This window comes from Chenopodium quinoa, unplaced genomic scaffold (genome assembly GCF_001683475.1).
Source record: "Chenopodium quinoa cultivar QQ74 unplaced genomic scaffold, ASM168347v1, whole genome shotgun sequence".
NCBI lineage: Eukaryota > Viridiplantae > Streptophyta > Magnoliopsida > Caryophyllales > Amaranthaceae > Chenopodium > Chenopodium quinoa.
Window position 1 is genome coordinate 1,409,802 of NW_018744560.1, and position 22,358 is coordinate 1,432,159.

The 22,358-nt window shown below is 37.7% G+C and overlaps 1 long non-coding RNA gene across 1 annotated transcript; it reads right to left on the bottom strand.

Annotated features, from left to right (window-relative positions):
- Positions 1 to 18,032: 18,032 nt before the first annotated feature.
- Positions 18,033 to 21,560, bottom strand: LOC110699061. The gene is made up of 2 exons (XR_002506840.1): positions 20,749 to 21,560; positions 18,033 to 18,272 (listed from the first exon to the last, which is right to left on the bottom strand). It is a non-coding gene; the product is annotated as an uncharacterized LOC110699061 (long non-coding RNA).
- Positions 21,561 to 22,358: the final 798 nt, after the last annotated feature.

Sequence of the window (22,358 nt, forward strand, 5' to 3'; positions counted from 1 at the left end):
TAGTGGAGTCACCAAATTGTAGGCGTCGCTCAAAGTGCGCCTACGTAAAAAGCATGTGGTGAATATGCTTGGCACTCATAGGAAGTGGGAATTGACGTATAAGATTAGGGACAAGGAAAGTAGGGAGCCGCCAACAAGTTTTTGTGGAACTTGTAAACCATTCACGGATCATAAAAAGGCAACCACGAATAAGGGACAACAAAGGCAACAACGATTGACCCGTAGAAGGTTACACCCCATTCATAATCCATGAGATTACTAACTCCATATGGTTCGGAACCACGAAAGGAGGATCGGGGATGATTGTACGAAGTGATTCATGGAGTCATATTCGCCTGTATTGGCCTCTACTCGATTCTTATAGTGAAAAGCATTCCTGTGATCTCAAAGGCATACAAACAAAATATTCAATTTGCTCAAAACTATTATTTAACTAAATTGGTTGAATATTAATGCACACATTATTCTAAAATATTGGTGATCACTTCAATTAATAAAAGATTAAAAAGGATCCTAAACTGGTTGTCCAAATTATCTTATTAGGCGTGATTTTCAATTACATATTCCCTTTAACATGCAATATGGTGATCATAATAATAATAGAACAAACATTAATATTGGAAGCAATTTAATCACAATTCCAATAACATAAAATCGTTAGAAAAATAATAGAAATAAAAAGAACATGATCCTTACTTTGATTCTGTTTGTTTGCGACTACAAAATAATAAACGAGTTAGTAACTTCAAGGAAATAATAAAACGATGATTAAATTAAATTAAATAAAGTAGAGTTGATTTGGGGCCAAACCCTCAAACAGTTCTACCTTTCATGCCTTGGCTTAAGGACAGAACCACGAGTAAAGTATGGACTCCTTTGAGTACTTGAAGACGGAATTTTGAAGTAGAAAAGGGTAGGCTAGTGTTTAGGCTAAAGCATAGAAGAGAGAAAAATAAATCAGAGAATTACTCGGTGCCCCGTACATCAGAAATGAGGGGGTATTTATAGGGAAAATGTGCTGAGGGAGCACACGGAACCCTAAAATGAGAAAAACCCTAAAAAAATATATCCCGTGAAACGGAAAACTGTACCGTGACACGGGAAGTCCAACCGTCAGACGGCACACTTTCCCGTGACACGGTACATTTTTGGCGTGACGCGGGAAATTTTCAGAAAACGGGAAAGAAAACACGTTAAGGGTTTACGCAGAAAAGACACGGAATGTCCCATGTCACAGCAGACCTCCCGTGTCACGGGAAATCCCACCGTCAGACGGGAAGGATTCCCGTGACACGGTGGCAGTCTGCCGTGGCGCGAGAATTTCCAGTCTATTTTTTCCGTCTAAATACATTTTTTAACCCTAGTTTCATTCGGTATTTTAAGTGCCGGTTGATAATTTTGGGCCTTTTTTGACTTATTATTATTTGGTCTAAAATAAGAAAATAAGTAAATAAAAATAAATAAAAGGTTTTGGCCAAAAACAAATAATAAAACAATAAAATAAAAAAGGTTTGGGCTAAAATTAAATAATAAGTTTGGGCTGAAATTAAAACTATGCTTTTACCAAACATCAAGACTAATCCATGGACTGTTCAAAAATATGAATTTAATCAAATACATTTTTTAAGCACTCTCGGGATTAAATATTGAATCCGACCAATAATGGCGGTGAAAGGTTGTTCATCATCGGGTTTGAGTTTGTAGAAACGTTAGTTTCGAAAACGATAGTCAAAGTAGCCGATAGGGACGGAGAATGATTTAAGACGTTCTGCGATCCTAAATCACTCTGTATACGCCGATACCTGCAAAAAAATGTTAATTCCACAGATAAAAGAGTAAAGGGATAAAATACGTATCTGGCACCAGTGTATCGGTGACAAATGAGTTTGGTAGCTTCCTATGCTCGAAGGAATCCACCGAGTGACATTTGTTGAAACGCTTTCCATGCTTGAGGAAAGCCGACTGAAGAGCTTGGTAGCTTTCTAAGCTTGAAGAAAGCTACCGGATAATACTTTCCATGACCGAGGAAAGTCGACGAACAAATTTGGTGTCATTCTATGCTGGAAGAAGTCCACCGATAATGCCTTCCATGCTTCAGGAAAGCCGACAAAGGGATTTGGCGGTTTTCTATACTTGAAGAAAAATCCACCGATAATGCTTTCCATGCTTGAGGAAAGCCGACAAAGGAATTTGGCGGTTTTCTATACTTGAAGAAAAATCCACCGATAACGCTTTCCATGCTTGAGGAAAGCCGACTTGGCGGTTTTCTATACTTGAAGAAAAATCCACCGATAACGCTTTCCATGCTTGAGGAAAGCCGACGATTGCTGAAATTTGTAAGTGTATGATGGTTCGATTATCCCCGAACGTGGGCCACAGATGATTCACTCCTTTAAGTCGATTATCCGACCATATTAGGTTCTTAAAATGTAGAAAAATAGACTTTGATGCTTGCTAGGGGTAAAATGGTAATTTTAGTCCCCTTTAAGTATCAATTACAATTTTCTGCGTAATTCCAGCAAAAAATAACTGTCCAATTTATGCAAAAAATCGTGCAACCTTAGTCAAAATGTCAGGAATATTCGCAAATAATTGTGCAAAGCCACCGTGTCACGATAAATTATTCCCGTGACACGGTACAGATCCCCGTCACGCGGAGCTACTTCCCGTGACACGACAAGGGGATCCCGTGGCGCGGGAATCTAGTGGCTGAAAAAAAGTCAAATGGCATCTTTGACCGGTCAAAGTTTGTGCACCACAGAAAAATCTGACCGTTACGTGGGAACGGGGTCCGTTGCACGGGATTTTTATGTTTTAAATATCAAACATTTTTCTCATTTTGGCTCATCCTCTTTCTCGTCCGATTTTCACCCAAAAGCTCGAATTTTTTTTTTCTTTTTCTCGGTTTGCCGTGTATCGGCTGCATCTCACCGGCGCTCGGTGTTTGTTCCCGTCAGGCGGCTTGCATCACCGTGTCACGGCGGTTCTGTTTTCTTTCTCTCTCTTCTTTTTTTATTTTTTTTATTTTTGCTGCTATTTGCTGCTGTTCGTTGGTGTTGTTGCTGTCGCTTGAAGTCGCCGGAGCTCCGTCTCCTCTTGGGCTTATAATATATCGTTGGAAAGGTCTTTTAAAGCCCCATACAGATACACTATTATTGGACCCATATCATGGATCAAACTAAACTGGAATGCACTTTTTTCAAAAATAGGGTAAGAAAAGAAATATTTTCAAAAACAGAAAGAAGAGATATTTTAATAAAAACATCCTCATCACTAGACTTTTCACACTTTTGCTTCGTTCGACAATCAAATGACGTGAAAGGTATTCATCACTGGGTTTGATTTTGGGGAGACACAAATGGGTGTCGACACTTGCCAGCATAGCCAACCAGGCCTACGGATCAAGCTTTTGCAATTACTTTAAGGAGTGGTTCACACTATGATGGGCCCCTTATGCCCAGAGATGATGAACATGTTTTAATGAATAATGCTAATCTTGATTCCATTAAACCTGACAATGTAGCTAATAGCCCTGCAGGGCTTAAGAGTAGTACTAATATTTCTGATAATACATTGCAGGGTACGACTCCAGGGAAGGTAGCACCTCTAGATAAGAACAGTAATGCTCCAAAGCCAGTTATCAAACTTCCATTCCCCAATCGTCACTTGAAAACAAATTTGGATAAGCAGTCTGGTAAATTTCTGAAGATGGTTAAAGATTTGCAGGTAACAGTTCCCTTCACTGAATTAATTACACAAATTCCTGCATATGCAAAATTCATGAAGGAAATATTGACTAGAAAAGGTCTATAAGTGAGGTAGAGACAGTCTCTTTCACTGCAGAATGTAGTGCCGTACTTCAAAATTAATCTCCACCTAAACTGAAAGATCCGGGTAGTTTTTCTATCCCTTGTCATATTGGCAATCTAATGATTGGTAATGCATTATGTGATTTGGGTGCCAGCGTTAGTGTCATGTCATTGTCTGTGTGTTCCAAGTTAAACTTGGGTAAATTAAAAGCTATTAATATTACTCTACAAATGGCCAACTGTTCTTTTAAATATCCCTTACGTGTTTTAGAGGATGTCCCTGTTAAAGTAGGTAAATTTTATATACCTGTCGATTTTTTTGTTCTTGATATGGATGAGGATATGCAAACCCCAATTATTTTGGGTAGACCATTCCTTAATACTGCAGGAGCAATTATAGATGTGAAATGTGGCAAATTGACGCTATCAGTAGGGGATGATAAAATCACTTTTAATCTGAAAAATACCCCTAAAAGCCCCATGAAAGAGGAGAAGTGTTTTAGTGTTAATGTGGTTCATAATTATTCTAACAAGCCCCAAGCTCTTGTAAAATATCCCTTGGAGGCGGTATCTTGTGTTGCATCTTCTGCAGATGAAATAAACAAATGGCAAAAGGAAGGTGCAATAGAAAGAGCCCTCTACACTGTCGGTCTTGGCTTTGAAGATGAGAAGGTGGAAATAAACAAGCAAGTTGTGGAAATTGAGCCTACAGTAAGTTTTCCGCCAGATCGAGTTGCAATTGCTCAATCTAGTGATAATATGAAGCAACTTTCGGTCGAAAATTGGTCTCTAGTGTGTGATAGTAAAGAACCCCCAGTTCAAGTCACGGAGGATCCACCTAATTGGCGTCCCACAGGGTATGTCAGGAAGCCACATCGTGGTCTAATCACCGCTCGACCGGGTAAGAAACCACCCGAACAAGTGGTAGGCCATGGGTCCTAATTTTTAAACTTGGTAAGAAGGTCGTGCGGGACCTAGATAAACCAGCGCTTTGCGGGAGGCAACCTGTATTTCTTGCTTTCTAGACTAGCTTTTCCTTTCCTTTATTTTATTTTATTTTATTTTATTTAGAGAGGTGAGGAGAGCGCAATTTTACCTTTCCAAAGTGTTTTTGTACAGGTATTGATTTAACAAGTAAGGAGATTTAAAGAGAAAAAGTAGAAGAATTTGTGTACTCCGAGCTGGGCACGGGCCCAATCGGGCGTGCAAGTGACGCTTGAAATCGAGCAAAAATTAGCTCGATCGGGCAAAGAGTCCTGATCGGGCGCGCAAGTGAAGAAATTTCGATGCTTTAACTCGCCCGATCAGGCGAGGCTTGCCCGGTCGGGCGCGCAAGTGAGGAAGGAAATTCAAGGAAAATTCGCTCGATCGGGAGCAATTTTGGAGAAATCGAGTAAAGGAAAAAGAAATGTCGGGCGAATCTCGCCCGATCGGGCGAGTGTTATGGCAAAAATTACTTCAAGTTCGCGCCCAATCGGGCGGAGGTCGCCCAATCGGGCACGCAAAGCAACTTCCAGAATCACGTAATTCTGCCCGATCGGGCGCGCCTAAATTAGGCCGACTTACATAACTTCTTTTTCATACCTTCAAACTCACTTTCTGCTCAAGATCCCCTCAAATTCTCCCATCAAAACCCATAAATTTTCACATAATCTTCATCCTCTCACCTTCCTCTACATTCTCCATACAATTTTTCCCACTTTCTCTCAATATTTGTGAAAACCCAAAGAGAGAGAAAGCTTCAAATTCATCAAATTCCTACTCCAATGGCTTCCAAGAGATCTAGGAAACAAAGGGGTGAAAGTTTGAGGCAACAACAACAACCAATGGTTGACCTGGAACTCCAAATTCCGGGGTGGAGCGAGGTGGTGATCACCTCAACCGAACAACGGGCTAGGATGCTTAACCTCATTCAGAGGCAGGTAATTTCTACTCGCTTTGTACATCATCCTACATTGTCTAGATTTGGAATTGATAAACCGATAGAAAAATTGTTCAAGGGTATTGGAATGAGTGGCTTTTTTCAAATGCATTATGACACTTATGATTATTTGACTTTGTAATTTATTTCTAGTTTTAATGTGATTAAATCTAATGTTTTGATTACTCATGTTCAATTTCGATTGCTTAACAATGATGTGCGAATGACTTTGAAAAAATTTGGTAAATTGTTTGAGCTAAAATCGGATAAACCCATTGAACCTTCCCAAGACCATATTGTCGTGGTCTATAAAAAACTCACAGGGGAGGGTTTAACTAACCTCCAACATGCTAAGGGAACTTGGATTCAACATCCCGTGACAAAATTTTGGCAACGGTTTGTTGGCCTCACCATCTTTAGGAGGCATGAACCGGCTAATGTAAGGAGGGATGAGCTAGAGTTGTTGGCCTCCTATATGATTCCTAGCGCCGAAAAATTAAACATACCGCATAGGATAGACCAACACATCCAAAGGGCGGCCAATGCGGCCGATGGGGGTAGGTCTAAGGCACCTATCTATTTTGGTGGGTTGGTTACCCACATTGCGGTCAAACATCTAGGTTTCACCCCGACCGACCATAGGAAAGTATAGAGTTCTACCCTTATGGATCTTGATTACCTAGAAGGCCTTAACTGGATCCAACCCATGGGTGGTGAGACATGGTGGATAATCCACCGAGAGTCGGGTAGGAGAGACCAAGCCTTTAAGATACCCAACCCCACCTTGACTAAATTTGAGAATGGTAAGCCTTCCTACACTTTTGAGTTAGATGGTCAAGGTGAGGCTCAAGCGGCTCATCATACACCACCCCACCCACAACCTCAATTCCAACCACCACCCCAACCCTACACACATGGCATCCCTACCTCTTCCGTTGATTATAACATTGACCCTCATGCCCCATATGACTTTTTGGCCTTTAGGAGCCAACTCGATAGGATTGAGTGGGGACAAGGACGAGTAGAGGGTTTGGTGCAAAACCTGGACACTAGAGTAGGTTCTCTATATAGAAGGGTTGCGTATGTGGAGAGAAACCTAGGGAGAGGTTTATACCCCATGTACGATGACTATGCACGCTGAGGGCTATTCCCCCCGAGGCTCTTGTTCCCGATTGGTTTCAATACCCCCAAGGAGGCTATTCGAACCCCAATGCCTATGGTAGTTATATGGACTATTCTTCGGTCCATGGTTAAGGGGCCGATGTTCCTTTTGGTGGAATTGGGGGGAATTTGGACCCTAACTACTTTGCAGGTGGTTCGGGTTATGGTGGCGTTGGTACGAGACATGGAGGTGCCGACTCTAGCCATGGAGGTGGCTACTCGAGGATGGATGAGGATGATGATGAGGAGTAGCTACTTCTAGCTACACCCCCAAGTCAATGAGGGCATTGTTTGATTTGGCTTGGGGGAAGATGATCTTGTACATATGGTAACTCTTTCTCTCTTTTCTCTATTTAATTGCTTTCTAGTGTAGTTTTTATTGCTTTCTTTTATGAAAAATACAAAAAAAAATTGAAAAATAAAAAAATCAAAAATACATTCCAATGAATTGTAAATCATGCCTCCCTGTGCCCCATACTTGAAAATTATTGTTTTGATTCTTGGTCTATTATAATGAGCATTATGAATTTGTTGATCATGATTTGAAGTTTGATTGTTCGGATGCCTAAACATACGTCAATTTTTCCCAACTATTTGTGAATATAGTGCTTGACTAGTTGATTAATAAGGAATTGTGTGATAGTTCTTGGTATGTCAATAAATTTTAGTATTGGTTTTCAACTATGAGTAATGTTTGTATGGCTCAATATTATGCACATTGAGGAGGACGAAGGCATTTGTTCTTTTAGGTAGCCTTCAGACGATATTAGATACATTTGTTCCCTTCTTGCTACCCATGTTGTTGGTTTTGTCCTTTTATTAATTATTTAGCCACATTACAAGCCTATATGAGCCCCATTGGTTACTAGTATCAAGCTTGGCTTGGGGGAGCTATTAGTTGGTGAGGTGAGGGAATTGTGGTGTGCATATCAATTGCACAATGTGGGAATAAAAGAAGAGTGTTTGTTCTTTTGATTTTGTGGTTGGAAAAAATGTTGATAGTTTGTTGATCAAGAATGAAAAAAATTTCCAATGTGAGATAAAAAGAAAAGAAAGAGAAAAAAAAAAATTGTTTCAAATATTCAAATTTTCTATGTGAAGGTTGCTCAAGAAAAAAAAAGAATGAGTTCAAAGTTTGTTTTATTTCACTCTAATTCTTTATTATCATATTTTTGTGAGTGAATGTGTAAGTGTTGGGATTGTTGTTATGTATGAGATTGTTTGGTGAACTTTTGTGAAGTTCAGTTATGATTGGAGATGATTTGGTCATTGTTTATTTTGACCTTGGGTTTTGTTAGGATATGTCTCCCTTAAGCATGAATTTTCTCCCACATTTTCCTAAATGTTTCCTACCCTTTACCCTAGCCTTACATTACAAGCTTTAAAGACCTTCCGACCGTTGTGCATAGAGTTGTATGAATGTAAAAGTGTTGTTTATCAATGCAAGTTATGATCTGACATATTTCGAGTCGACTAGTAGGTTGAGTGTATATCTTTTTAAACACACGAGAGTGTGAGTTGGGAGGGAATTGTTCACATTAAAGGGGTTGGGATGGAGAGCGATCGAGTACATCTTTTACTCGCCACATATATAAATGAGAGTTGAGTGTGTGAGCACTAGTCTTGAATTCTATATGCTCATGTGGTTTTCTCTACTTGACAATTGTTGGTGAGGAAGAGTGATTAGATGAATGAGATTGATTGACATTGAAGCATGTTTATTAGATTTGCCTTGAATCGTTTGTGCTTGATTTTGATTCCTTGGGGTGAGGCATATTTTATATGTTCATTGATGAGCTCTTTGCTTAGGGACAAGCAAAGGTTTGGCTTGGGGGAGTTTGATGTGTCTAATTTATATAGTATTTTACCCCCGTCTCTTGGTCATAATTAGTAGTGTTTTTATCTCTTTAGAGCCACTTTTATTACTAATTGGTGTTTTCTAGTGTTTTCTAGTGTTTTCGTAGTTTTGGTTGAGTTTTGTAGGAAATTGCACTTTTGGAGCATTTTCCCGGGTTTTCATGTAGCAACTACGGAAATTGGAGGAGCACGGCCATTTTTAAAGCCCAAGGCCGGTTAGAGTCATCAAGTCGGTGATTAAGGGCTCAACTTGTGGAATACGAGCGTTGGACCGAGTATTAGAGACCCTAGGTGGATATCTTAATTGGGCTAAGGAGTAAGCCCAATCGAAGTTCCAAGCTTCAAGGAGAAGTCGGGCCCGATCGAGTGAGCATTGGCTCGATCGGGCGCGGCTATCAGAAGATGTGCAAAAAAAAAGGCGGGCCCGATCGGGCGGCCCTTTTCCCGATCGGGCGCGTGTTTCTGGGGAGACATCTTCGGCGATTTCTTAGTTTCCAATTAGGAGTAATTTTAGATTGTTCTTTAAGTATGATTTTAATACTTTTGCTTAGTACTTCTTCTCTTAGACTTTCTCTCTCTACTTAGCTTTAGATTAGTTTCTCTCTCTACAACTTTGTTCTTAATTCAACCCCTTAATTCTGATTACTTTGCTAACAATTTCTTCTACTTTAATCTCAGTTACTTATTTTATTTCTTTTATCATGTCTCCTTTAATTGCTTTGTTTATTTTATATTTAATTATGTGTGAGTAGTTTTCTTTAGGGTTTTGTGGGAATCCATAAATAATATGAAGGGTAATTTATTGTTTTTTATTATCAATGCTAAATTAGTTTTCTATTGATTGATTTAATGTTCTGTGACTAGATTAGGCCTGATCTTTTATGCATGAGTTTGACAATATTGATTCGAGATTCGAGAGATGAGAATTGATGTTTAGGTCTAGTTTCAATAGGCAGGTTAATTTATAAATGGTTAAGTCGAGATTCGAGAGATGAGATTTAATACCGGTAAATTAACCTGTGATTGTAATACGTAGCAAAAGCCCTTTATGATCTGATCAATTGATGCATTGATGATTGATTGTTATGTTTTACCCTGGAATATTGTTTATTGGTGAACCTATGCCCTAGGCTTTTATTTTATTGATTTCCCTCCTACTTTTATTCCTTCCCACTTTTACTCTTAGTAGTTTAGTTTCCTTTTACAATAATAATTTGGTTCCTTAATAATTTAGATTATAATAATTAATTATGAATAGAAAGACCAGTTTCCCTGTGGATTCGACCCTACTTCCCTATCTGCATTAGTTAGAGGATTTAGGAATTACTTTTGATTGGGTGATACGACTTTAGCTTGTCAATGCCAACGGGCGGCTCCGCGAGTTCGTGATGAAATCGAACTCGACTCCATGGTTTGGGTGGATTTAAAAACTCGGATGAACCCTTATTGTCATGAACGTTTTCGGGTTGATAGAGCTTAAATCCCTCGGGCTAGCCACATACGTAGAACACGTACTATTGTTGAAAAATAGGTAACCTAAAATTGCATATGCATATGTGACAATGCCAATTAAATTGCAGGAATAAAATTTAAGAATCTTTCAAGTCTCATCCACTCATCTCAATTAAATACCAATCACTCAAATCGATAAATAACCAAGAATCCTCCCAAGTGGAGTCGCCAAATTGTAGGCGTCGTTCGAAGTGCGCCTACGTTAAAGCATGTTGTGAATATGCTTGGCACTAATAGGAAGAAGGAATTGACATAATACGATTAGAGACAAGGAAAGTAGGGAGCCGCCAACAAGTTTGTAAGGAACTTGTAAACCGTTCACGGATCATTTAAGGTAACCACGAATAAGGGACAACGGAAGCAACAATGATTGACCCGTGAAGGTTACACCCCATTCATAATCCATGAGATTACTAACTCCATATGGTTCGGAACCACAAAAGGAGGATCAGGGATGATAATACGAAGTGAGTCATGGAGTCACATTCACCCGTATTGGCCTCTACTCGATTCTTATTGTGAAAAGTGATTCCTGCGATCTCAAAGGCATACAAAGATTCAATTTTCTCCAAACTATTATTAGGATAAATTAGTTGAATATCAATGCAACATATAATTCTAAATATTAGTGATCACTTGAATTAATAACAAGATTAAAAAGGATCCTAAACCGGTTGTCCAAATTATCTTATTAGGCGTGATTTTCAATTACATATTCCCTTTAAACATGAAATATGGTGATCAACAAATATAATAAAAATCAACATTAATACTGGAAGCAATTCAACAATAATAGCGTTAGTCAAATCAAATAATAAACCTAATCATGATACTAGCAACAAGAATAAAAATAAGAGTAATTAAGTGATTAATTACTCACTTTCCGCGTTTCCTTGAATTGGTACATCATTAATAAATTGTTAGTAACTTCAATAAATATAATCAAATTGAAACAATTAAATTAAATAAAAATTAAAGTTGATTTGTTCCAAACCCTCAGTTAGTTATACCTTTCACGCCTTCGTTTAAGTATAGAACTTTGGGTGTTGTACGTATGGACTCCTTGGAGTGCTTAAAGGAAGGTATATTGAAAGAATGGGGAGGCTAGTGTTTAGGATAAAGAGGGAGAAGAGAATGAATTTGTGATCAAACTTGTTGATGATTTAAAAAAAAGGGGAGATATGACCTCTATTTATAGAGAAGGGTCGAAAAAACAAGATAAGATCCGAATTAAATCGGAATAAAACTCGATAGACTGCAATTTTTGCGTTTTTGTTTTTATCATATCTTTTGATCCAGAAATTGGAATAAGATAAGTAAGATATCGTTGGAAAGCTCTTGAAGTCTAATTTCTAATCCAATTAGAATCAGGTTAAAATATTTTGTTGAATAAAATATAGGGTCGAAATAGTGAGACGGTGTCAGTTTTGGATAGAGTTTGATATTTTATTCATATCTTTTCCGTTATAGCTCGGAATTGATATTATAATATATCATTGGAAAGTTAATTTCAAGGGATATCCAAAAATATAAAATTTGGATAAATAATGTGAGGCACGAAAATTATATCTAACTATATTTGAACGTCTTTCAATTCGGATAGAAATAGGATTTTCAAAAAGAAAAATTTTATTCAATTTCAAACTCTTTAATCTTATCTTTTTAAAAAGGATAATTAAGATATTTTAGAAACTTATAGAAGCTTATAATTAATCCTAATTAGTTTAGGAATGGGATTAAATAATTTGGACCGTCCACATGATCATTGGGTCGTAGGTAAGGTGGGCTTAGGTTCGGTTTTGGCTTAGTTTAATATTTTGGTCATAACTTATTCGTTATAACTCGGATTTGGGCTTATAATATATCGTTGGAAAGTTCTTTTCAATCCCCATACAAATATTCAATCATTGGACCCAGATTATGGACCAAAATAAACTGGAATAAATGTTTTTATAAAAAGGACACGAAATGAATGATTTGAAAGGACACAAAATGAATTATTTTGGGTTTAAAGGCACGAAAAGAGGAAAATAAGTTATGGTTTGGGGAAATGGGATAGGAATTGGGTTTTTTTATGAAATGGAAATATGGATTTAAGCACTTCAAGATTAAATACTCAACCCGACCAATAATGGTGGTGAAAGGTTGTTCATCACCGGGTTTGGTTTTGGGGAGACATTTTTAGGTGTCTACAGTTAACAATTGGTAAAGTAAATGTTAATAGTAATACCGACGATGATAAAGTTATTAAGGAAAGCAAAGTATCAATTTTTTTAAATTTTTTTATAAAGCTAAGATTCTTGCAGCAAAAAAAGAGATTGAAGCTAGGAAATAATGAAGGTGCTATTGCATCTTCTAGCAGCAAGTCACGACAGCAATAGAGTGGTAGCAGCAAGATAGTAGGGAGACGGCAAAAAGGTGGCAGTTGACGGTAGAAATGGTAGTGTGACTGCGGTGTTTATTTGAGCAAATAAGAAAGGAATAGAGGAAGAAGGAGAATGCGAGTTAAGGTATTAAAGGGAGGAGATAATTTGATTTTTTTTTTCATTGTGAGTAAATGACAGGAATTAAGGGTCTATTTATAGTGTTTAAGGGGTAGTAAGATAGAGTTCACGGAGGAATTAAATTACCATAAGAATATGATAAATTTAAGTCTGTTAAATGAATTGGAGTAAAAATTGGTCTAGGTTAATTCATGTTGAAAAATCTAATGAAAAAGATTTGAGGTGAAAATAAGATAGGTGCTAATTTGGTTAGGGAAGAAAGAAAGTAAGATAAACTAGGGGATTTAATACTTAAGGTTAAATAAGATAAAGCCATGAGATAAGTAAGCCATGTTGAAACTCACGACCAACATTTATTTATTTATTTTTTGAAAATCATAGTTTAAAATAAATGATTTGATAATTAAATCAAGCTAAAATATATTAGACAATATCAAACTAAAATAGTTGTAAATCATTAATATAAATTCCATACCACATAAATCTAGAAAATAAAATATGAACCGACCAAGATTATTCATTATTATTATTGATTTTAAATACTTAAATAATTATTTTTTCAACTAATTAGATAATTATTTTTTACGCCAAAATTTAAAATTAATTTCGGCTCCTTATTCAAATAACTGAATAAAAATAATTAAGAAAAAATAAAAATGAACCGATCAAGATTATTAATTATTGTTATTGAGTTTAAAATAATTAAATAATTAGTTGTTCAAATAATTAGATACTTATTTTTAGCGCTAAAATTTAAAATTAATTTTGGCTCCCAATTCAAATAATTGAATAAAAAATAATTAAGAAAAAATAAAAGATGAACCGATCAAGATTATTAATTATTATTATTGATTTTAAAATACTTAAATAATTAATTGCTTAAATAATATATACTTATTTTTAGCGCTAAAATTTAAAATTAATTTTGGCTTATAATTGAATACAAATATTTAAGAAAATATTTTTCAAAAATTCGGGGTATTACATCACTTGGCAGGTAATGTGATATATAGGCTTCAACAGATAAACCTTATTTGAGAAATTAAATTTCCAATTTGATAGATTAGGTCTTAGTTTTGAGAGATCATAGACCTAATCATATTCGTGCTTCTTTCTATCTAAAAGAAAAAAAAAGGATGATGAGATTGCAAGTCGGCCAATGATAATTGAGAATGACGATAGTAATGTGAATTCTACCACTTATTCTACAAAACATTCTTATAAGTGTCTAACGAAGAAAGAGTTTGATAATTTCCTTTTCAAGAAAAGAAAGACAAAAAATTTGAAGCGAAAAGAAAAGATACAATCAAAGTAAATGATGTCGATAAGTAGCTTATCGTTATAGTACTTCTATAATTTGGAAAACTTCTTTAGGGCATCAATGCTAATCTTGGAATTTGCAAATGCATGGTTAAAGATGAATAAAGGGAGCAAAAAATGAATAACAAAGAGAAGATGGTGTTAGAAGAAGTTATGAAGTAGGACGGTGTTTCATCTTTCGAAACTTTAGAAGTGGAAACGAATCTCAAATGGGTGGAAATCATGAGCTTTGAATTATTTTTCAAGCTGTAACTAATAAGTTGAAGAAGCAATATGTTCCAAAAATGTTGTATTTTATAATTCTTTGCTTTAAAACTTTTAATTTGCAGGCTAACCTATATTTGAATTGATGACATCTTTAACGATTGTATTGAGATATGTTTTGGGTGATTTTGTCCCTCGGGAGAGTTACGTCACGAAGTTTGATCCGGCTGAGTTGTACCTGCAAAACAACGGAGGCTCCGGGTGGTTGGAGCTCCGCCTCCGACGATCAAGTTAGTAACTTGAAAGAGAGTAAAGAATGCGGAAATTTAGGTGGGGATCTGCTTGGATTCCAAGCTCAGGTGTTTCTCTGATGTGAGATAATGTAGGTGTAATAAATGATTGAATGTGTCCCCAAAATGGGGAAATATCTCCCTATTTATAGGGTCATTGGAGAACGTGCCCCTATCTAGGTTACTTGACCTAGATTTCAATGGGTTGCGTCGTTTTACGGCGCTTCTTGGGATTTGGGCCCTTGAAGGCCGCCATTTCAGGGATGTATCCAAGGGGCCATGTTTCAAGAGGATATTAAGCCACGTGGGCCATCCTGAACTTGACACGTGGCCTCCTCTCATTGGTCCATGTGTTTAGAGTATTTTTACAGGGCTCACGTGCATATCACGTGAGGCCTGTGACACGTGTCCACCTATCAAAGGTGAACGGTAACGGGTAGTAAAATTTGAATTTCAAACAAGGATTTCCCCCGTTTTCACCTTCTATAAATAGAAGTTTACCTCCCCTTTTTTCTTCACCTTATTCACATTTGACTTTTTAGAGAGAGAAAAAGAGAGATTCTAGAGAGAGATTCTCTGCCTCCGTCTACATCAAAGCAGTTTCAAGCTTCCGTGTGCTAGAAGTTCAACACCCGGTTTACCGGTTGTAGCGGTTTTCAAATTTTTCAGAGTAAAAGTAAGGTAACTGCCTGTACCATTTTAGCTTTCCTCTTTTTCAACTTGTATACAATTCTTTCTCCGCACGTATACATAGTTTTTTAGAAAATATAGATGAGTTCTCAATCCACTCACTCGGCACTGCCTAGGACACTCAGCCGGTCCCCCGGAACGGCTGAGTCTAGAACAGGGGGTGCCTTTTCTGGACTGTCGGAACCGATATGCTCATCTCCGAATTCCTCCCTCTCTGTGTTTGTGCAGGACACAATGGCCAGAACGAAACAAACGGCCAGAAGGTCTAGGAGCCGGCGCCCTATAGAAGTGCCAGCCGACGAGGTTGTTTCGGACGGGGAAAAGAGGGATTTAGAGGAGAGTGGTTCTGATGAAGAGGCTCCCTCTACTTCCGGGAGCTCGGGGGTACGAGAGGTAGATGGCGAGGGATCCGCCTCCTCTAATGAAGTCGGCGATGCTGAGGCCGGCGAAGGGTCAAGGGCCGGATCTTCAAGCTCTGACCAAGATAACTTTGCGGCTGACTATCATCAGCCGCCTAAGGTCGCCGACCTACCCAACCCCAAACGGACTAGGATGCTGCCAGGTAACATCGCCCTACTTAAGAGCGGCTTTAGGGCTTTTAAGGAAAAGCACCCCTTTGGAAGGGGCTGGGACATCATCGTTCCACCGGCTGACGTTGTAATGGCCTAGAGTGATGATATTGATAATGCAGACCATTACTTCGTCTGCTACGAGGCGGTCATTAAAGCCGGCCTCCGGTTCCCCCTCCACCCCGGGATTAGGAAAATCCTAAAGGGGTACGATGTAGGGGTTTGGTAGCTCACCCCCAATTCATGGGTGAATATTCTTAGTTACATCGCCGCCTGCGAGCTCCAGAATATAAATCCAAGCTTCTCTGCCTTCGCTCACATGCATTATTTGAGCAAGGCCCCAGGCGGCCATAGGGCATGGTATACTCTGACTACCTTGCCCCAATATTTGATGACTTTGGACAAGGTGTCCAAATGGTCCGAGTGGAAAGACAAGTTTTACTTGATTTCTTCCCCAACTTTGAGACATAACCGGACACTGCGCCGGTACAACACTGAGCCGGCTCTTCTAGGCAGGAAGTGCCCTCTCCCGATGCTATCTACTAAGGCCCGGGAGAAAATAATAGAGCCGGGATTTTTTGAAACAACAACCGAGCCCATGGGGGATGGGACTCACATTATAGTTCCCAAGAACTGGATCCCCTATCCGGACTTCTTCAAGGACGAGTGCTTCTTGTCCGCCTGCGGGCTAAGTACCATGTTTCCCAAGGGTAGAATACCTTACATCCGGAACGTTTGTTATTTTTATTTTTATTGCAAACTTGCCATAATTTCTTCTAACTTCGAATTCTGTTCATGCAGCCGATCCGACACCTTGAAAATGGTCAACCCGGCAAAGACACCGGCTAAGTCGGCGGCGCTGCTGCGCAAAGAGGCTGCACTCGCCAAGAAGGCAGCCGTCGAAGGCAAGGACTCTAAAAAAACGGGGTAAGACCGCCTGACTTTTTATGTGTATACATTTTTTTTTAAAATTTGTCGGCTGGGTATACTTAATTCCACGATCCTTCTCCAAGCTTCTCAAAAGGTAAGGAGATAATCTGGAGAAAGCTCCGGCTGCAAAGGCCGCTAGGAAGGATCCCCCTCCCCAAACACATTCTTCTTCCCAATCCGGTCGTCCAACGACTGGAGGCAAATCGCCTGCTGCGATGAAGATTTTGAGCGAAAGCTCAGAACGCTCTCAGCAGAAAGCGCTGGATGCCTCGACGGCATCGAAGGGTGGCGAGCCACCTAATGTTGCAGACGGTGCGGCAACAACTGGGGAGGAGCAGAAGCCTGTGCCCCATCCGGATACCCAAGGTAAGGGAAAGATTGAAATACCTTGGCCACTTGACTTTATGAGAGTCAAGACTAAGGTAGACCCCTCTGAGGGTTCAGTCAGCAGCCGGCAACGGATGAGTGCCACCTATGCTGCCTCTTACTCACAGAGTACTACTTTTGGTGCAGATCTGACATCCGACGAGCCGAATCTTGCGGGTTTCGCCAAACGGATGGTGAGAACCCTTACCCGGTCGGAGAAGAACTCCATACCTGACCTGCATATGGTGGACTTCGACCGGATAATGGGCCAACTGGCTGAGGTAAAAAATCCCAAAACCCCAATACTTTTCCTTTATTTGAACTAAGCTTATCATAATCCGGCTGCTCTTTTCTCAGGTGATGCTGAGAGTGGATGGCCTCCGGGGCCCCTTCAGGCGGAAATAGGAAGAGGTAAATTACGCCAAACGGAGGGCCCTTGAAAACCTCAACTCTGCTGAATATGCTAATTATATGTGTGAGTTTAAGATTAAAGCAGTAGAGTTGAAACAGGAGGAGCTGATCCGGAGTTTGACGGATGCGAACGACGAACACTACTACAAAAAAGGCCAAAGAGACCTGTTATAAGAGGCGTAAGAGACCTGTTTAGAGGAGGTCTCTAGCTCACAGGTCTCTTTGATAAAGAACCCTGTTCAAGTCAACAGGTTTCTTTAATTGAGCCAAAGAGACCTGTTATGTAAGCCAACAGGTCTCTTTGCATGTTACCTTTTATATTCATAAAGGGAAAGAGACCAGTTATTGAACATAACAGGTCTCTTTGACGCCATCAAAGAGACCTGCTTTGAAAGACAACATGTCTCTTTTAACTTTTTTTTTTAATAATATAAATTTTGATGATTTATTTATTATTTTATAATTACTGTACTAAAATGGAGAATAAATAGTATAATAAGAATAAATTATATATAAACTTATTATTAAAATTTACAAGTATACAAGAAAATTGTTTACACAATTTACAAGTACTGTATATATGAGCTTATATAAATAATTTACAACCAACCATAACCAACAACTGTCTTATTTTATAAAAAGTGAATCCAACATATTCTTGATAATTTCTTTAGCCCCTTCATTCATCAACTTCCTTGACCGAGTTTCTTGAACAGCTCATCATCCTCCTATACACAATTGAAAACAATTTAAAAACAAGGCTTAATTCTTGTAACAAAAAAACTTAATATCAACAACAAAAAGCCACAACAAGTGATTCAGCAACATGTCTCTTCTGCCTCATCCTCCATAGCTTACTACTTGCATTTTGAACTTATTAATTCCTCGATTGAATCTATCTTTCCCTCGATCGAATTTTTCTTACCACTATTAAACATGGCAGAAACAATATTTTCCCATTTTCACATACAAAAATCCATGAACACTATTTACATGGTGCAAAATAGACTAATACATAAATACCCCCCCTTCAACCTCAATTATTCAAAACAATCAAAATACAACCTTTAGATACATAACACTGAACCGAACCTCTTGGCTGTCTAAGTAATCTATATCAAAGTAGATTCAATCAAATCAAAATGCACCATAATATTACCACTAACAACAATAAAAAAAATTCTCAAAATATGTAAAAGTTCACCATAAATTCCAATATAAACCACTCGAAAACAACAAAATCAGATAATAAAAGATCAAAATACTAAAAAAAAAACATAACCCTCCATTTATAGAAACATATATGAGTTGAGAGAAAAAAGTATAACCTCCAATCAAAGTAACGATTCTTAAAGAGAGGCAAAGCGAAAATCTCTCTAATCACATGGTTGTTTACAACCACCAGAGCACTAATAATCGAATGTTGTTAAAATACACGTTTATGGTGGAAGAAAGTCATGGAGGAAGTGAAGAGAAGCCATGGAAGTAGCTTGCTTCAATCAATATCGTGGAAGGAAGAGAGAAAGAGAGGAGAGAGAAAAGGAAAGTAGTGTATTATTACAAAAATGAATTACAACTTAGATTTTTATACTACTGTACTAATTATAAAGCTTAAGCTAAATGACTAATGTTCTAAAACATAACAAGCTTACAACTATTAAATCTTAGAGCTAAACTCTATATACCAACACCCCCCCTCAAACTGAAAATGGTTAACCATTTTTAGTTTGAAGAAGCTAACAGGAGGGGAATAAAATGCAAAGAAAGCAAGGAAGAAAGCAAAGCCACAATCAAAGATGCAATGTATACAATCCCATGTAACTGAAGCTAATCATCGTCATCAACTCATAAGCAACATCCAAGAATATGTATTTTGCTGAAGAGATGCCAATATCGATGCCAACTGAAACCATAAATTTGCTGAAACCTCAACCTTCATATCACCATAATTGCACAAGTACCAACTCCCACAAAACACACTAATGTATTCCAAATCAGTCGTATTTGGAACTAACCAAACAACGTCATCACCACAATATACAAACGCCACCATATATCACAATAGACCATCAAATTGATTTAATAGATGACCAAACCATATCAATCCTCCAAACCAGCCATAAACAACCAAACTTTCCAAATACACCAACTGTGTGACCACCAATCTCACGATACACCTATGAACCATCAACCAAGCCAATCTCCACCCATATAACAACACATACACTATAGTTCCAATGTAAATGGAAAATAAGAGGAGAATGAATCTGGAAGAGAATGTGTTTGGAAACTGAAAAAGAGAAGAAAGTGATCACAAAGGATCTGAAAATTTGACCTCTTCGGGTCTTTGAAGAAATGAGCCTCAATGGGTCTCACCAAAACTGATCACAAAGGATCACAAAACTAACCTTTTGGCCACAACAAAACTGACCACTATGGGTCTTGAAAATGACCATCTATTGGGTCATAAAATTTGATCACTATGGATCACAAAAGAAAGCCACTATGGGCAAAACAAAATGACCAACTATGGATCTGAAAAACTGATCTCAATGGATCATCAAATAAGCCACTATGGGCAATCAACAAGCCACTATGGGCAAATGACCAACTATGGGTCATATCAAAGCCTCTGTGGGCAACTAACAAGCCACTATGGGCAAAAAGGACCACTATGGGTCAAAATAGATCACTAAGGATCATCAGAGAAAAGCCTCAAAAGAAGGCAAGAAAAGAATGGATATCAATCAAACTCTCTGGAAATTTAACCTCGGCAATTTGATTAATAATCCAAAAAGAACAAACTTTACAATTTGAGGAAGAAGGGGAAAAAGAAAGAGACGAAAGAATGTGTTTGGGAAGGAAACAACCAAAGAACTCTCAACATCACCCATCAACTATCAGCACAATATCAACATCATAAAATATATCAATTACCAATACAACCCAAACTTCAATTCAAAACTCAACCAACAATTAACCCAAAAATCCAACAGACTTCAACTAACCAATATTCATCATCAACATCCAAAAACACAATACACACTTCAAGTCAACATTCAATCAAGAACAACTCAAATCCAATAGTAACAAGAATATCCACAATAACATCAACAAAATCTGACTACACCTCCAATCAATCAATATACACCAAGAAACAGTATACCAATCACCAAACAAGGATTGAAAATATAAGAAATATACCAGAATTAAGCAGAAATCCTCAAGTCAATCAAGAATATGGGAAGTAATATTGAACCAGAACACACCCAACTTCCTTCAATCACCACCGAAGAAAAGAAAGGGCAAACACCAACAGCAATCTTGACAGCAACGACGGCGGTGGCTACGAACTTCACCAACAAGAATATCGAAAAACCCAACAATGAGAACAAAGAACCCAGAAACTAAACTTCACTGATTGCTTCACTGTAATTTGGGCGGCAAAACCCAGAGACTTCAATCCAATTTCTAATCCCAGAAATTTGAGCGAAATCTGAGCGATCTAAATTCTTCAAACCAATCAGAATGAAGTTCTAATAACCTAAACTTGCAAACCCGTAATTCGATCGAAAAAACTTCAAGAACGAAACATCCATAAAACCACCAAAAATTGATCAAATTTGCCAGAAATTGGTCGAAATCTCACAAATACAGAAGGTCAAACAAGCATCCCTTATACAATTTGTGACTAATTGTTCAAATTCGAACAATAAAGAGTGAAAAATTTGAAGAACCCTAGAAATTTGGGGATTTTAATTGAACAAAATTGTGCGAAAAATGGAACTAGGATCGTTCCCGCTCTGATACCATGTTAAAATAAACGTTTATGGTGGAAGAAAGTCATGGAGGAAGTGAAGAGAAGCCATGGAAGTAGCTTGCTTCAATCAGTATCGTGGAAGGAAGAGAGAAAGAGAGGAGAGAGAAAACGAAAGTAGTGTATTATTACAAAAATGAATTACAACTTAGCTTTTTAAACTACTGTACTAATTATAAAGCTTAAGCTAAATGACTAATGTTCTAAAACATAACAAGCTTACAACTAGTAAATCTTAGAGCTAAACTCTATATACCAACAAATGTGCGACAACTTATTAACAACAACCTACTATCTCTTTATTGAACATGCTAATAAATCAAACATCAACCCCCGACACTTGAAAAAAATATAACTTAAGCAGGTTATCACCTTAAACACATGCTTTTTCACCGTGAGTTGATGTCATTAGTAAAAACCTGCAAGCTTTATCACATTCACAAGCTTAACCACAATTTCATGGGACAACTCTCGTTACAATTGCAGGTCAAAGAATGAGGAAATATAAATGATTATAATTGTAATAAACTTAATCCTTACTAAAATTTAATTTAGACTAACTCAATAATCTAATTTCATCCGTTAGAGCTCAAACCCAAAATTTGATCAATCTTATATCAATAATTTACCATTTCAAACCAACTAATCAAAGCCTTTTGGCTAGCCCATTATGCAAAATTCCTTGATTATCCATGGACCAAAATTTATTAAGATCATGATTTCAAATTCACCACTTAAAAGCCAAATCTAATCAGCTATGATTCCAATTCACCATATTAGTGAGATTACTACTTGGAAGAAATCAACCAAATTTACCAAACTCATTCATAAATAAGAAACAAAATTTGATTAAACCCAATTATTCAAAATTCCAAATTAACAAATTTAACACTTAGAAACTGAAACTAATCAAACCCATTTACAAAAGTCACCAAATTAATGCTAATAAATCAAATCTTTTTCAGACTCATTACTCCAAATTCACCAATTTAGCACT